Raw genomic sequence first — 7,012 nt, forward strand, 5'->3', positions numbered from 1 at the left:
GTAGGCGATAGTAACTGTATTAGGGCATCTAATGATATTCTAGTAGTAGCTAAAGGTATTTTTAATTCATTCTTAGGAGTTCTCGCTATCACTATGAACCGGCATTTTTAGCTGTTCAAGTACGATCATACGTTGCTTTGGGAAGATCAGCCTGATTACCTAACCTAACCAATACAATATGGTATGTGTATAGATGTTTATAAATTTGTCGCTCATGTTTTTAGCAAAAAGTTCATAGTACCTTCTTCTTCTTTTTTTTGAGTGTATTCTAAACCAGCCGGCTAATGGAGTATCCAGACTGCCTTAAACCGTTTTAAATCGGCAAAGAACGATTATTGAATTTTATAAGTAACATGAATGTTGATGTATGCAGTGAATATTTTTGTGCCATCGAAATACACAAGATTAGATTAGGCTTGTACGCAAGAATTTCTTACGTTTTACTATAATGGGGAGCTGCTTATACAAATAATGGAAATTTTATGGCTTAAGTCTACCAAAGCACATTTAAAAACGCTCTAATACCCTTCAAAAGTTGAAGTTTTCTTACAAGAATTTTATATTGATTGATCATTTTGTATGGCGGCTATATGTTGTAGTCATCCGATCTAAAAAATTTCTTCGGATATTGTATTGTTGCCTTGGAAAATAATACACGCCAAATTTCGTGAAATAATGTTGTCAAATTGAAAACTTTTCCTTACAAGAACTTGATTTAGATCGTTCAGTTTGTGAGACAGCTATATGCTAAAGTCGTCCGATATCGGCGTTTCTGAGAAATGAACAGGTTCTTAGTGAGAAAAGGACGCGTGCATAATTTCAGACCGATATCTCAAAAACTAAAGCACTAGTTCGCGTATATATAGATGAACAAACAGATGATTATGGCTAATCGGCTCAGCTTGTCAGACTGATCACTTACCATATTTATTTTATAGAATCTCCGACATTTGCTTCTGGGTGTTACAAAATTCGTGGTAAATTTAATTTAACCTGTTCAAGGTATAAAAAATTCGCCAACAATTGTATGCACAAGCCCACACATTTACTCATACGAATTCATGTGTTCGTGTAGAAAATTTGAAAATCTCCTTACGTGACTACCTGGCTGACTATCTGCCTGCGCTTGCATAACTCATTAGAAGTCTGTGCGCAGTAATGCATTATGACTTGAATGACTTTTGATAATGCTTAAGATGGCTTGCTATAAGTGCACACATACACATAAGCGCACATGTGTATGTATATATTTGTATATGCAAAAATCTTTGCATATAAATCTGCTATGTAGCCGCATACATTCATTCTTATGTGCTTACATATTCCACTGTGAATATTTGACAATCAATGTAAACAATTCGCCGAGGCAAAAGTCAAAATCTCAAGAACAACTTTTCAATGCGTGAAATTTACGCTGCCATGACTCCGAGCAACTACTTCGCTACTGCACTTGACTTACTGCGCTGGCTTATACCATTTTTATGAAATGTCTACTTTATGCTTTGTTTTTATTTTCCATATGCATAGCGTATTAATATAATGGTATTTTTTCTTGCTTTTGCTTGAGTTTGTCACTTTGCATTGTTTCTAGTTGGGTGCGCTCTTTTTCTCAATGCATTATAGTTGATCCATTGCCTGGCGTTGATTTGTTCGTAATCACTTTTCATAACATTGAATTTATCCACTTTGGTGCCGGCTCCTTTGAGTTAATAAATAACTAATTAGTCAATGAAATTCCACTATTTACTAAATGCACTCTTGCTAATATGAAGACATTCGACATTCATTAGTATTCTGTTTGCGAATTGTTTGTAAAAATCAACGACAAAGTTTTTGATTCACAAAATTAGTATTAAATGCACTTCATGAATACAAATGCAGACGCAGACGTGTATGTGAATATTTTAACCACCGAAATGAATGAAGCATTGTTACAAATCTCGATTGTGCGTGTTGCTCATACGCACTGGCGGACGGCGGTAGTGTATGAAGACTGCATAAATTTAAATTAAATTAAGTAAAATGAATCAAAGAAGAGAAAAGTGTATTAAATACTACAATACAATGAAATTTAATTCTACAAATAAAGGTGAATTGATTGAATTGAAAATTGAATTATTTTAAATTAATGCATATTAATTAAAATACAAGAATATTTTAATGTAAAATATATATACATAATTACACAAAGAAATTGCGAAAGTGCAGTAAGTGAATTAAATATTACTTAAGTAAGTTAAAATAAATGAAAAAAATATAAATTAATTAATAAAATAATTATTAATAATTAATAACTGCAAATTAAAATAACATTTGGCCAAACTAAAAAAAAATTAAAAAGTTAATTAATTAAATGAATTTGATAATAGCTAATAACACCCAAAACAAATATACTGAGTGATAATAAATTGCAGATAGTAAATTAAATATAAAAAATAAAAAATTATAATAATTTATAAATTTACATAAAAAATTGTAAAAATTAATCAAAATTAAATATAAATACTCTCTTAAAGTTTGCAAAAAGTGTTGACGTCTTGTATGAAGAATACTTCAACTGGAATTAAAGTGAATCTCCGACTAGCATTACAAAGGACCAGTTGGTCTATGTATAGCGTGACAGTCGGCCAGTATAATCTAACCTAAATAATTAATAATAAATTTAAATAAAAAAAAAAAAAAATGATTAAATAAAAGAACTAATTATAAAAATTGTATACAAAAAAATTAATAATCTATAACTAAATTAAAAAAAAAAATTATAATTTTAACTAAAAATATCCCAAACAAATATACTAAGTGAATCTAAATTGCAAGTAATTAATAAGAATTAAAATTTTAGTAAAGGTAAATAATTTAAATTAACAAAACTTAATAATGGTACAATTAAAATTATAACAATCAAATTAAGTGAAAACAAAGTAAAGATAATTGAAAATATTAATTAATAAAATTAATATTAATAATAATAATAATAATAATAATAACAAGTGAGGAAGGGCTAAGTTCGGATGTAACCGAACATTTTATACTCTCGCAAAGTCAAATGGTATACTCGTTTGAGATTTCTTTGTGGATTGGCTGATATTTTCGGTAGAAGGTCAGCTATAGGCACTGGGGTCCACATATTTAGTACTTAGGGGCTTAAACAGTTTTGGTTCGATTTAGACAATTTTTGGCCACAAGGTGGCATACTTTAATCGCATTATTCACGCAAAGTTTTATCCCGATACAGTCATTGTTGCCTGATTTGCATAGTGGAAAGTGAAATAATCAGATGGAATTTAAAATGGTGTTATATGGAAAGTAGGCGTGGTTGTAGTCCGATTTCGCCCATTTTTGCACTGTGACATAGAAACATGAAAAGAACGTTATGTACCGAATTTGGTTGAAATCGGTTAAGCAGATCTCAAGATATGGGTTTTCACCTAAAAGTGGGCTGTGCCACGCCCACTGTCTAATTTTGAACGCGGTTCCTATAAAGTCATCTTATACCATCTCAGAGATAAAATTTAATGTCTCTGGCGTGTTTAGTGCTTGATTTATCGCGCTTTTAGTAGTTTTTAACAGTACCGTTATATGGGGAGTGGGCGGAGTTGCCACCCGATTTCAACTATTTTCACACCGTCAATAGAAGTGCTAAAAACATTTGCTTCCAGTGAATTTTGTTATTATGGCATTAGCGGTTTAGGAGATATGCACATTAAACCTATTAGAGGCGGGACCACGCCCACTTTTTTAAAAAAATTTTAACTGCAGATGCCCCTCCCTAATGTGATCCTGTGTACCAAATAACAGTCTTGTATCTTATTGCGGAGCTTAGTTATGGCAAGTTATTTGTTTTTGATTAATGGCGTTTTGTGGGCGTGGCAGTGGTCCGATTACGCCCATCTGCAATACCAACCGTCTCACGGTACCATGAAACATGTCTACCAAGTTTCATAAAGATATCTCAATTTTTACTCAAGTTAGAGCTTGCACGGACGGACGGACAGACGGACAGACGGACGGACAGACGGACGGACGGACAGACAGTCACCCGGATTTCAACTCGTCTCTTCATCCTGATCATTTATATATATATAACCCTATATCTAACTCGATTAATTTTAGGTGATACAAACAACCGTTAGGTGAACAAAACTATTATACTCTGTAGCAACAGGTTGCGAGAGTATAATAATAATAATAATAATAATAATATAAAATATAAAAATAATAATAATAATAATAACAATAACAATAAAATTAATAATCAATAATAAAATTTAGAAAAAACAATAATAAACAAATAAAATAATTTAAAAAATTTGGCTTGAATAGTATAGGTTTGACTTGGAAACTTCCGAGATATGGGTTTTCACCTAAATGTGGGTGATGCCACACTTTTGTTCAAATTTAACACTGGCTCCTTTCGTACTAACTCGGGTGTACATTTTATGTCTCTGGGTCATTAGGGGCTAATATCAATTTTGACTATCACTGCTGATTCGCCGAAAGTATGGCTGCAGAGAATATGGATCTCCTGTGTTCTACGCAAGATTAAAACTAAGGAACCCGTAGTCGCACTGGAGCTGGTTGTTGACCAAGTCACTCACTCACTCGAGATCTATAGGTCCAGCATTAGAACGCAAGAAGACAAATGAGACCCAGCTCATACCCATCCCATGCAATTGGCACAAGGGTGCTCCCTCTTGCGAGCTCATCGACTTTGTAGTTTCCAGTGATTCCGCTATGGCCAGGGATCCAAGCGAGTCTTATAATGAAGTAGCTTGATGCCTTCATTTGAGCGCATAGTGCGCGAGCTCGACGCTAGTTATTGAAATGATTGTTCAACTCCCTAAAAGAATCTGAACTTCAGAGCCATGAGCCCACGGCTACCATAATGGCAAACATTTCTGCTTGAAACACACTAAAGTGATTCGGTAGCTAAAAAATTCAGCTTGAGGGAGACTTTTGTGCAGGAAACTCTCCCCCCAATTTTCCCTCTAAGCTTCGACCCATCCTGGAAAAAGCTCTCTACGCCTCTTGTCCAGAGACTTCGCTTCATTGACGTATCTCTCATTGGTATGTGAGCAGAGAAATATCCACCAGGAGTAGACTCTGCGACGCAATGGTCTAAGTTTTTAGGGATGCAATCGGAGTAGGTAAGAATTTCAGAATTGCGCTGTTTCGTAGGAGAGATTTCAGAATGTGGATTCTAACTTTAAATAATCGAATCAGTATAGGATATAGCTGCCGTACATATTGATCGATGAAAATCAAGTACTTGTATGAAAAACTTTTTTTATTTGACAAGATACATATCTTCACGAAATTTGGCATGAATTATTGTTCAAAGCAGCGCTACAATCTCCGAGCATATTGTTTGCATCGGAGTTTTTAACTGCCATCCAAGCTAACCGATCAAAATTAAGATAAACATATTTTTATACTCTTTTATGCTAAAAGAAATGCACCTGTGAAGTCGATTTAAACTTCGGTGCGGCCAAAGTTAATGTTTTTTTCTTTCTTCTGTTTTTTTTATTTTTTTATTTTGCAAAAACCGAAAAACGATACGTTTGCAATCTCATCAAACACGCGGAGATATGTAAGCATTTTTCCACTTCAACTGACCCACAAAAAAATCTGTTGCAGATCAATTTTCATCGCACATTATTTAACTCTACGGTGACCAAAATATCAAGAAAAAGCTGCAAAGGATTTGGATTACACGCTAGCGTTAGTTATGTAAGCTCACAATCGACAACACCATGAAGCAGCTACGAAATAAATATAAGAAGCCACAAGCTTGAATGTATGTATGTATTTACACACAAATATACATGCGTATATATGTGAAAATATGGTCTATATATAGTTTGTATATACAAACAGCTAAGAATACTCGATGTTGCTGCTGCTTAAAGCTATTTGAGACGTGCTCATGCCACTTTGCCGCTCGGTAGGTCCTCAAGTTCACACTCAGCACACCGTTCGAGATGATAAGGATTAGAGAATTGGAAGCAAAATGCCGACATTGAAAGACACAAAATGAAGGGAAATGAATAGCACTGTGGCGCAGTCAGAGAGGAGCGGCGTTTTGAAAGCTGAAATCTGTGAAATTGTGTTGGCAGCAGAGATGATGGAAGTGTGCGAACGTGTTAAGGTGAAATGGGTGGAACGAAATACGACAAAAAAAAAAAACTGTAAAGCAAATGGCGAAGCCAATATGGTTGCGCAGATAGATGAGTGATGATGAAAAACGAGCAGCTGAACGGCAAATACTCTTGTTGGCAATCTTTTTTGCACTGCAAGGCAACACTGTGCAAACAAGCGTAATTTCAGTTTGTCATTTTCAACGCAAAGCCAATGCCAAGCAAGCAGCATGCAAGTTGGGCCAGTAAACTAGTATTTAGGGTTTATTACTTTTTTCCTTTGCCGTTTCCTACAGCTACTTACATGTGTCACGTGTTGGGGACAAACATCACGTGTCACACTTATAAAGTATGTGTTTGAAAGTAAGAAAAATAAAAAAAAAGTTTAAAGTTAAAAAACTCAAGTTAAAAATGTCAACTATCTTCTTGCATGCTAGCCGCCTACACCAACACATAGACGCGCGCATGCACTTTGCGTTGAATGCCTATATTTTTCACAAAAATCTTACGAAAGCGCCAACTTGGTGCGACATGTTGTGCGACATGCTGCGGCGGGTGTAAACACTCGTTTGTACTTGAAAAACTCAAACATTTTCTTGACATTTTGCGAAATGCAGTTTATCTCTCATTGGTCTTTAAAGGAAAAATTAGAAAATTTTGTAAAAAACTAACACTTCTTACTTGAAAATGCTTCAGTGTTTTGTGAAATATTATAAAAGTCATAACGATATTATTTGATTGTGATAATTCGAGGAATATACAAGTATGTACCTAAACTACACTCTGAAATACCTGTTCTAGTAGTAAAGTTTAAAAAACGCGCCCAAACTTCTTAAAAATAATTCCAAAACCGAAGTTTAGCCGAATTAATAATA

Source organism: Bactrocera oleae, chromosome 3 (genome assembly GCF_042242935.1).
Source record: "Bactrocera oleae isolate idBacOlea1 chromosome 3, idBacOlea1, whole genome shotgun sequence".
NCBI classification, from domain to species: domain Eukaryota; kingdom Metazoa; phylum Arthropoda; class Insecta; order Diptera; family Tephritidae; genus Bactrocera; species Bactrocera oleae.